The sequence below is a fragment of the Cherax quadricarinatus genome, chromosome 88 (assembly GCF_038502225.1).
Source record: "Cherax quadricarinatus isolate ZL_2023a chromosome 88, ASM3850222v1, whole genome shotgun sequence".
NCBI lineage: Eukaryota > Metazoa > Arthropoda > Malacostraca > Decapoda > Parastacidae > Cherax > Cherax quadricarinatus.
In genome coordinates, this window is record NC_091379.1 from 14,169,486 (window position 1) to 14,181,450 (window position 11,965).

Below are 11,965 nucleotides of genomic sequence, written 5' to 3' on the forward strand. Positions count from 1 at the left end.
GAAGTTCAACGATGAGAAATTTCAATTACTCAGATATGGTAAACATGAGGAAATTAAATCTTCATCAGAGTACAAAACAAATTCTGGCCACAAAATAGAGCGAAACACCAACGTCAAAGACCTGGGAGTGATCATGTCGGAGGATCTCACCTTCAAGGACCATAACATTGTATCAATCGCATCTGCTAGAAAAATGACAGGATGGATAATGAGAACCTTCAAAACTAGGGAGGCCAAGCCCATGATGACACTCTTCAGGTCACTTGTTCTATCTAGGCTGGAATATTGCTGCACACTAACAGCACCTTTCAAGGCAGGTGAAATTGCCGACCTAGAAAATGTACAGAGAACTTTCACGGCGCGCATAACGGAGATAAAACACCTCAATTATTGGGAGCGCTTGAGGTTCCTAAACCTGTATTCCCTGGAACGCAGGAGGGAGAGATACATGATTATATACACCTGGAAAATCCTAGAGGGACTAGTACCGAACTTGCACACGAAAATCACTCAGTACGAAAGCAAAAGACTTGGCAGACGATGCACCATCCCCCCAATGAAAAGCAGGGGTGTCACTAGCACGTTAAGAGACCATACAATAAGTGTCAGGGGCCCGAGACTGTTCAACTGCCTCCCAGCACACATAAGGGGGATTACCAACAGACCCCTGGCAGTCTTCAAGCTGGCACTGGACAAGCACCTAAAGTCAGTTCCGGATCAGCCGGGCTGTGGCTCGTATGTTGGTTTGCGTGCAGCCAGCAGCAACAGCCTGGTTGATCAGGCTCTGATCCACCAGGAGGCCTGGTCTCAGACCGGGCAGCGGGGGCGTTGACCCCCGGAACTCTCTCCAGGTAAACTCCAGGTTCTTAAGACCATTATTCCTGCCAGGGTATAGAACTTACGTTGTTCTTAAGACCATTATTCCTGCCAGAGTATAGAACTTACGTTGTTCTTAAGACCATTATTCCTGCCAGGGTATAGAACTTACGTGGTTCTTAAGACCATTATTCCTGCCAGGGTATAGAACTTACATTGTTTTTAAGACCATTATTCCTGCCAGGGTATAGAACTTACGTTGTTCTTAAGACCATTATTCCTGCCAGGGTATAGAACTTACGTGGTTCTTAAGACCATTATTACTGCCAGGGTATAGAACTTACGTTGTTCTTAAGACCATTATTCCTGCCAGGGTATAGAACTTACGTGGTTCTTAAGACCATTATTCCTGCCAGGGTATAGAACTTACGTGGTTCTTAAGACCATTATTCCTGCCAGGGTATAGAACTTATGTGGTTCTTAAGACCATTATTCCTGCCAGGGTATAGAACTTACGTGGTTCTTAAGACCATTATTCCTGCCAGGGTATAGAACTTACGTTGTTCTTAAGACCATTATTCCTGCCAGGGTATAGAACTTACGTTGTTCTTAAGACCATTATTCCTGCCAGGGTATAGAACTTATGTGGTTCTTAAGACCATTATTCTTGCCAGGGTATAGAACTTACGTGGTTCTTAAGACCATTATTCCTGCCAGGGTATAGAACTTACGTGGTTCTTAAGACCATTATTCCTGCCAGGGTATAGAACTTACGTGGTTCTTAAGACCATTATTCCAGCCAGGTATAGAACTTACGTTGTTCTTAAGACCATTATTCCTGCCAGGGTATAGAACTTACGTGGTTCTTAAGACCATTATTCCTGCCAGGTATAGAACTTACGTGGTTCTTAAGACCATTATTCCTGCCAGGGTATAAAACTTACGTTGTTCTTAAGACCATTATTCCTGCCAGAGTATAGAACTTACGTGGTTCTTAAGACCATTATTCCTGCCAGGGTATAGAACTTACGTTGTTCTTAAGACCATTATTCCTGAGAGAGTATAGAACTTACATGGTTCTTAAGAGCATTATTCCTGCCAGGTATAGAACTTACGTTATCCTTAAGACCATTATTCCTGCCAGGGTATAGAACTTACGTGGTTCTTAAGACCATTATTCCTGCCAGAGTATAGAACTTACGTGGTTCTTAAGACCATTATTCCTGCCAGGTATAGAACTTACGTTGTTCTTAAGACCATTATTCCTGCCAGGGTATAGAACTTACGTGGTTCTTAAGACCATTATTCCTGCCAGGGTATAGAACTTACGTTGTTCTTAAGACCATTATTCCTGCCAGGGTATAGAACTTACGTGGTTCTTAAGACCATTATTCCTGCCAGGTATAGAACTTACGTTGTTCTTAAGACCATTATTCCTGCCAGGGTATAGAACTTACATGGTTCTTAAGACCATTATTCCTGCCAGGGTATAGAACTTACGTGGTTCTTAAGACCATTATTCCTGCCAGGGTATAGAACTTACGTGGTTCTTAAGACCATTATTCCTGCCAGGGTATAGAACTTACGTTGTTTTTAAGACCATTATTCCTGCCAGGGTATAGAACTTACGTTGTTCTTAAGACCATTATTCCTGCCAGGGTATAGAACTTACGTTGTTCTTAAGACCATTATTCCTGCCAGGGTATAGAACTTACGTTGTTCTTAAGACCATTATTCCTGCCAGGGTATAGAACTTACGTTGTTCTTAAGACCATTATTCCTGCCAGAGTATAGAACTTACGTTGTTCTTAAGACCATTATTCCTGCCAGGGTATAGAACTTATGTTGTTCTTAAGACCATTATTCCTGCCAGGGTATAGAACTTACGTGGTTCTTAAGACCATTATTCCTGCCAGGGTATAGAACTTACGTTGTTCTTAAGACAATTATTCCTGCCAGGGTATAGAACTTACGTTGTTCTTAAGACCATTATTCCTGCCAGGGTATAGAACTTACGTTGTTCTTAAGACCATTATTCCTTCCAGGGTATAGAACTTACGTTGTTCTTAAGACCATTATTCCTGCCAGGGTATAGAACTTACATGGTTCTTAAGACCATTATTCCTGCCAGGGTATGGAACTTACGTGGTTCTTAAGACCATTATTCCTGCCAGGGTATAGAACTTACATTGTTCTTAAGACCATTATTCCTGCCAGGGTATAGAACTTACGTTGTTCTTAAGACCATTATTCCTGCCAGGGTATAGAACTTACGTTGTTCTTAAGACCATTATTCCTGCCAGGGTATAGAACTTACGTTGTTCTTAAGACCATTATTCCTGCCAGGGTATAGAACTTACGTGGTTCTTAAGACCATTATTCCTGCCAGGGTATAGAACTTACATTGTTCTTAAGACCATTATTCCTGCCAGGGTATAGAACTTACGTGGTTCTTAAGACCATTATTCCTGCCAGGGTATAGAACTTACGTGGTTCTTAAGACCATTATTCCTGCCAGGGTATAGAACTTACGTTGTTTTTAAGACCATTATTCCTGCCAGGGTATAGAACTTACGTTGTTCTTAAGACCATTATTCCTGCCAGGGTATAGAACTTACGTGGTTCTTAAGACCATTATTACTGCCAGGGTATAGAACTTACGTTGTTCTTAAGACCATTATTCCTGCCAGGGTATAGAACTTACGTGGTTCTTAAGACCATTATTCCTGCCAGGGTATAGAACTTACGTGGTTCTTAAAACCATTATTCCTGCCAGGGTATAGAACTTATGTGGTTCTTAAGACCATTATTCCTGCCAGGGTATAGAACTTACGTGGTTCTTAAGACCATTATTCCTGCCAGGGTATAGAACTTACGTTGTTTTTAAGACCATTATTCCTGGCAGGGTATAGAACTTACGTTGTTCTTAAGACCATTATTCCTGCCAGGGTATAGAACTTACGTTGTTCTTAAGACCATTATTCCTGCCAGGGTATAGAACTTACGTTGTTCTTAAGACCATTATTCCTGCCAGGGTATAGAACTTATGTGGTTCTTAAGACCATTATTCCTACCAGGGTATAGAACTTACGTGGTTCTTAAAACCATTATTCCAGCCAGGTATAGAACTTACGTTGTTCTTAAGACCTTTATTCCTGCCAGGGTATAGAACTTACGTGGTTCTTAAGACCATTATTCCTGCCAGGTATAGAACTTACGTGGTTCTTAAGACCATTATTCCTGCCAGGGTATAAAACTTACGTTGTTCTTAAGACCATTATTCCTGCCAGAGTATAGAACTTACGTGGTTCTTAAGACCATTATTCCTGCCAGGGTATAGAACTTACGTTGTTCTTAAGACCATTATTCCTGAGAGAGTATAGAACTTACATGGTTCTTAAGACCATTATTCCTGCCAGGTATAGAACTTACGTTGTCCTTAAGACCATTATTCCTGCCAGGGTATAGAACTTACGTGGTTCTTAAGACCATTATTCCTGCCAGAGTATAGAACTTACGTGGTTCTTAAGACCATTATTCCTGCCAGGTATAGAACTTACGTTGTTCTTAAGACCATTATTCCTGCCAGGGTATAGAACTTACGTGGTTCTTAAGACCATTATTCCTGCCAGGGTATAGAACTTACGTTGTTCTTAAGACCATTATTCCTGCCAGGGTATAGAACTTACGTGGTTCTTAAGACCATTATTCCTGCCAGGGTATAGAACTTACGTTGTTCTTAAGACCATTATTCCTGAGAGAGTATAGAACTTACATGGTTCTTAAGACCATTATTCCTGCCAGGTATAGAACTTACGTTGTCCTTAAGACCATTATTCCTGCCAGGGTATAGAACTTACGTGGTTCTTAAGACCATTATTCCTGCCAGAGTATAGAACTTACGTGGTTCTTAAGACCATTATTCCTGCCAGGTATAGAACTTATGTTGTTCTTAAGACCATTATTCCTGCCAGGGTATAGAACTTACGTGGTTCTTAAGACCATTATTCCTGCCAGGGTTTAGAACTTACGTTGTTCTTAAGACCATTATTCCTGCCAGGGTATAGAACTTACGTGGTTCTTAAGACCATTATTCCTGCCAGGTATAGAACTTACGTTGTTCTTAAGACCATTATTCCTGCCAGGGTATAGAACTTACATGGTTCTTAAGACCATTATTCCTGCCAGGGTATAGAACTTACGTGGTTCTTAAGACCATTATTCCTGCCAGGGTATAGAACTTACGTGGTTCTTAAGACCATTATTCCTGCCAGGGTATAGAACTTACGTTGATTTTAAGACCATTATTCCTGCCAGGGTATAGAACTTACGTTGTTCTTAAGACCATTATTCCTGCCAGGGTATAGAACTTACGTTGTTCTTAAGACCATTATTCCTGCCAGGGTATAGAACTTACGTTGTTCTTAAGACCATTATTCCTGCCAGGGTATAGAACTTATGTGGTTCTTAAGACCATTATTCCTGCCAGGGTATAGAACTTACGTGGTTCTTAAGACCATTATTCCTGCCAGGGTATAGAACTTACGTGGTTCTTAAGACCATTATTCCTGCCAGGGTATAGAACTTACGTGGTTCTTAAGACCATTATTCCTGCCAGGGTATAGAACTTACGTTGTTCTTAAGACCATTATTCCTGAGAGAGTATAGAACTTACATGGTTCTTAAGACCATTATTCCTGCCAGGTATAGAACTTACGTTGTCCTTAAGACCATTATTCCTGCCAGGGTATAGAACTTACGTGGTTCTTAAGACCATTATTCCTGCCAGAGTATAGAACTTACGTGGTTCTTAAGACCATTATTCCTGCCAGGTATAGAACTTACGTTGTTCTTAAGACCATTATTCCTGCCAATGTATAGAACTTACGTGGTTCTTAAGACCATTATTCCTGCCAGGGTATAGAACTTACGTTGTTCTTAAGACCATTATTCCTGCCAGGGTATAGAACTTACGTGGTTCTTAAGACCATTATTCCTGCCAGGGTATAGAACTTACGTTGTTCTTAAGACCATTATTCCTGAGAGAGTATAGAACTTACATGGTTCTTAAGACCATTATTCCTGCCAGGTATAGAACTTACGTTGTCCTTAAGACCATTATTCCTGCCAGGGTATAGAACTTACGTGGTTCTTAAGACCATTATTCCTGCCAGAGTATAGAACTTACGTGGTTCTTAAGACCATTATTCCTGCCAGGTATAGAACTTACGTTGTTCTTAAGACCATTATTCCTGCCAGGGTATAGAACTTACGTGGTTCTTAAGACCATTATTCCTGCCAGGGTATAGAACTTACGTTGTTCTTAAGACCATTATTCCTGCCAGGGTATAGAACTTACGTGGTTCTTAAGACCATTATTCCTGCCAGGTATAGAACTTACGTTGTTCTTAAGACCATTATTCCTGCCAGGGTATAGAACTTACATGGTTCTTAAGACCATTATTCCTGCCAGGGTATAGAACTTACGTGGTTCTTAAGACCATTATTCCTGCCAGGGTATAGAACTTACGTGGTTCTTAAGACCATTATTCCTGCCAGGGTATAGAACTTACGTTGATTTTAAGACCATTATTCCTGCCAGGGTATAGAACTTACGTTGTTCTTAAGACCATTATTCCTGCCAGGGTATAGAACTTACGTTGTTCTTAAGACCATTATTCCTGCCAGGGTATAGAACTTACGTTGTTCTTAAGACCATTATTCCTGCCAGGGTATAGAACTTATGTGGTTCTTAAGACCATTATTCCTGCCAGGGTATAGAACTTACGTGGTTCTTAAGACCATTATTCCTGCCAGGGTATAGAACTTACGTGGTTCTTAAGACCATTATTCCTGCCAGGGTATAGAACTTACGTGGTTCTTAAGACCATTATTCCTGCCAGGGTATAGAACTTACGTGGTTCTTAAGACCATTATTCCTGAGAGAGTATAGAACTTACATGGTTCTTAAGACCATTATTCCTGCCAGAGTATAGAACTTACGTGGTTCTTAAGACCATTATTCCTGCCAGGTATAGAACTTACGTTGTTCTTAAGACCATTATTCCTGCCAGTGTATAGAACTTATGTTGTTCTTAAGACCATTATTCGTGCCAGGGTATAGAACTTACGTTGTTCTTAAGACCATTATTCCTGCCAGGGTATAGAACTTACGTGGTTCTTAAGACCATTATTCCTGCCAGGTATAGAACTTACGTTGTTCTTAAGACCATTATTCCTGCCAGGGTATAGAACTTACATGGTTCTTAAGACCATTATTCCTGCCAGGGTATAGAACTTATGTTGTTCTTAAGACCATTATTCCTGCCAGGGTATAGAACTTACATTGTTCTTAAGACCATTATTCCTGCCAGGGTATAGAACTTACATGGTTCTTAAGACCATTATTCCTGCCAGGGTATAGAACTTACGTTTTTCTTAAGACCATTATTCCTGCCAGGGTATAGAACTTACGTTGTTCTTAAGACCATTATTCCTGCCAGGGTATAGAACTTACGTTGTTCTTAAGACCATTATTCCTGCCAGGGTATAGAACTTACGTGGTTCTTAAGACCATTATTCCTGCCAGGGTATAGAACTTACGTCGTTCTTTAAGACCATTATTCCTGCCAGGGTATAGAACTTACGTGGTTCTTTAGACCATTATTCCTGCCAGGGTATAGAACTTACGTTGTTCTTAAGACCATTATTCCTGCCAGGGTATAGAACTTATGTTGTTCTTAAGACCATTATTCCTGCCAGGGTATAGAACTTACGTTGTTCTTAAGACCATTATTCCTGTCAGGGTATAGAACTTACGTGGTTCTTAAGACCATTATTCCTGCCAGGGTATAGAACTTACATGGTTCTTAAGACCATTATTCCTGCCAGGGTATAGAACTTACGTGGTTCTTAAGACCATTATTCCTGCCAGAGTATAGAACTTACGTGGTTCTTAAGACCATTATTCCTGCCAGGGTATAGAACTTACATGGTTCTTAAGACCATTATTCCTGCCAGGGTATAGAACTTACGTGGTTCTTAAGACCATTATTCCTGCCAGGGTATAGAACTTACGTGGTTCTTAAGACCATTATTCCTGCCAGGGTATAGAACTTACGTGGTTCTTAAGACCATTATTCCTGCCAGGGTATAGAACTTACGTGGTTCTTAAGACCATTATTCCTGCCAGGGTATAGAACTTACGTGGTTCTTAAGACCATTATTCCTGCCAGGGTATAGAACTTACATGGTTCTTAAGACCATTATTCCTGCCAGGGTATAGAACTTACGTGGTTCTTAAGACCATTATTCCTGCCAGGGTATAGAACTTACGTGGTTCTTAAGACCATTATTCCTGCCAGGGTATAGAACTTACGTGGTTCTTAAGACCATTATTCCTGCCAGGGTATAGAACTTACGTGGTTCTTAAGACCATTATTCCTGCCAGGTCTAGAACTTACGTGGTTCTTAAGACCATTATTCCTGCCAGGGTATAGAACTTACGTGGTTCTTAAGACCATTATTCCTGCCAGGGTATAGAACTTACGTGGTTCTTAAGACCATTATTCCTGCCAGGGTATAGAACTTACGTGGTTCTTAAGACCATTATTCCTGCCAGGGTATAGAACTTACGTGGTTCTTAAGACCATTATTCCTGCCAGGGTATAGAACCTTCGTGGTTCTTAAGACAATTATTCCTGCCAGGTCTAGAACTTACGTGGTTCTTAAGACCATTATTCCTGCCAGGGTATAGAACTTACGTGGTTCTTAAGACCATTATTCCTGCCAGGGTATAGAACTTACGTGGTTCTTAAGACCATTATTCCTGCCAGGGTATAGAACTTACGTGGTTCTTAAGACCATTATTCCTGCCAGGGTATAGAACTTACGTGGTTCTTAAGACCATTATTCCTGCCAGGGTATAGAACTTACGTGGTTCTTAAGACCATTATTCCTGCCAGGTCTAGAACTTACGTGGTTCTTAAGACCATTATTCCTGCCAGGGTATAGAACTTACGTGGTTCTTAAGACCATTATTCCTGCCAGGGTATAGAACTTACGTGGTTCTTAAGACCATTATTCCTGCCAGGGTATAGAACTTACGTGGTTCTTAAGACCATTATTCCTGCCAGGGTATAGAACTTACGTGGTTCTTAAGACCATTATTCCTGCCAGGGTATAGAACTTACGTGGTTCTTAAGACCATTACTCCTGCCAGGTCTAGAACTTACGTTGTTCTTAAGACCATTATTCCTGCCAGGGTATAGAACTTACGTGGTTCTTAAGACCATTATTCCTGCCAGGGTATAGAACTTACGTGGTTCTTAAGACCATTATTCCTGCCAGGGTATAGAACTTACGTGGTTCTTAAGACCATTATTCCTGCCAGGGTATAGAACTTACGTTGTTCTTAAGACCATTATTCCTGCCAGGGTATAGAACTTACGTTGTTCTTAAGACCATTATTCCTGCCAGGGTATAGAACTTATGTTGTTCTTAAGACCATTATTCCTGCCAGGGTATAGAACTTATGTTGTTCTTAAGACCATTATTCCTGCCAGGGTATAGAACTTACGTTGTTCTTAAGACCATTATTCCTGCCAGGGTATAGAACTTACGTGGTTCTTAAGACCATTATTCCTGCCAGGGTATAGAACTTACGTGGTTCTTAAGACCATTATTCCTGCCAGGGTATAGAACTTACGTGGTTCTTAAGACCATTATTCCTGCCAGGGTATAGAACTTACGTGGTTCTTAAGACCATTATTCCTGCCAGGGTATAGAACTTACGTTGTTCTTAAGACCATTATTCCTGCCAGGGTATAGAACTTACGTTGTTCTTAAGACCATTATTCCTGCCAGGGTATAGAACTTACGTTGTTCTTAAGACCATTATTCCTGCCAGGGTATAGAACTTACGTTGTTCTTAAGACCATTATTCCTGCCAGGGTATAGAACAAATAACAGGAATCATATACTGAGTGTATATATAAATTTGCAAGGGCTGTCTCTTATCTTACATGTGCATGAGACAGTAAAAATCTGTCTTCGGCAGAGTAAAACATTTGACAGACTTCCATTTCACAATCAAATGAATGTTATTGTCTCACTTGTTAGTTTCTACTCACCAACTAAGAAAGCTTTTGATTTCTCTTTAATTTTTAAAGGGGTGAAACGGTAAGCCAGCACAAGGCATCAGTCAGATGACCAAAAGCTCCAACATCTGACCTCATATACATGTGTGTTATATATTCAATTATCTTAGTAAATTTTATTTAAGTATTGTTATTGTATCCTGGAGTTCTAAATATAATATCAATTTCAAAATTAATTTTTTTTTCAACCTTCATATATCATTTTTGATATTTATAATTAACACTTTCATTGTTGTATAATTTAAATAATATATAGTAGTGAGATATATAATTTTAAAAATATAATTATTGGAAAATAATTGGTTGGCTGAAGCCATAAACTGTCTTAAAGATAACTTGTAAATGTAATTATATAACAAATTTTCAAGGTATTACTATGTTAAGAAATTGTGAGGAATAATAACAGGTAACTACTTGTAAACGAGTAGTTATCCGTAGCATTACTGGGGACTTGTAACTGTCAACATCATCCTTGTGACTCATAACTGGGGACTTGTAACTGTCAACATCATCCTTGTGACTCATTACTGGGGACTTGTAACTGTCAACATCATCCTTGTGACTCATTACTTGGGACTTGTAACTATCAACACCATCCTTGTGACTCATTACTGGGGGCTTGTAACTGTCAACATCATCCTTGTGACTCATTACTGGGGGCTTGTAACTGTCAACATCATCCTTGTGACTCATTACTGGAGACTTGTAACTGTCAACATTATCCTTGTGACTCATTACTGGGGACTTGTAACTGTCAACATCATCCTTGTGACTCATTACTGGGGACTTGTAACTGTCAACATCATCCTTGTGACTCATTACTGGAGACTTGTAACTGTCAACATCATCCTTGTGACTCATTACTTGGGACTTGTAACTATCAACACCATCCTTGTGACTCATTACTGGGGGCTTGTAACTGTCAACATCATCCTTGTGACTCATTACTGGAGACTTGTAACTGTCAACATTATCCTTGTGACTCATTACTGGGGACTTGTAACTGTCAACATCATCCTTGTGACTCATTACTGGGGACTTGTAACTGTCAACATCATCCTTGTGACTCATTACTGGGGACTTGTAACTGTCAACATCATCCTTGTGACTCATTACTGGGGACTTGTAACTGTCAACATCATTCTTGTGACTCATTACTGGGGACTTGTAACTGTCAACATCATCCTTGTGACTCATTACTGGGGACTTGTAACTGTCAACATCAACCTTGTGACTCATTACTGAAGACTTGTAACTGTCAACATCATCCTTGTGACTCATTACTGGGGACTTGTAACTGTCAACATCATCCTTGTGACTCATTACTGGAGACTTGTAACTGTCAACATCATCCTTGTGACTCATTACTGGGGACTTGTAACTGTCAACATCATCCTTGTGACTCATTACTTGGGACTTGTAACTGTCAACATCATCCTTGTGACTCATTACTGGGGACTTGTAACTGTCAACATCATCCTTGTGACTCATTACTGGAGACTTGTAACTGTCAACATCATCCTTGTGACTCATTACTGGAGACTTGTAACTGTCAACATCATACTTGTGACTCATTACTGGGGACTTGTAACTGTCAACATCATCCTTGTGACTCATTACTGGAGACTTGTAACTGTCAACATCATCCTTGTGACTCATTACTGGGGACTTGTAACTGTCAACATCATCCTTGTGACTCATTACTTGGGACTTGTAACTGTCAACATCATCCTTGTGACTCATTACTGGAGACTTGTAACTGTCAACATCATCCTTGTGACTCATTATTGGGGACTTGTAACTGTCAACATCATCCTTGTGACTCATTACTTGGAACTTGTAACTGTCAACATCATTCTTGTGACTCATTACTGGGGACTTGTAACTGTCAACATCATCCTTGTGACTCATTACTGGAGACTTGTAACTGTCAACATCATCCTTGTGACTCATTACTGGGGACTTGTAACTGTCAACATCATCCTTGTGAC

General features: G+C 40.1%; 1 long non-coding RNA gene across 1 annotated transcript; it reads left to right on the forward strand.

Moving 5' to 3' along the window:
- Nucleotides 1-268: 268 nt before the first annotated feature.
- On the forward strand, nt 269-10,146 carry LOC138855299 (uncharacterized). Its single transcript, XR_011394517.1, has 2 exons — nt 269-1,790; nt 2,218-10,146. It is a non-coding gene; the product is annotated as an uncharacterized lncRNA (long non-coding RNA).
- The last annotated feature ends 1,819 nt before the right edge of the window (nt 10,147-11,965 follow it).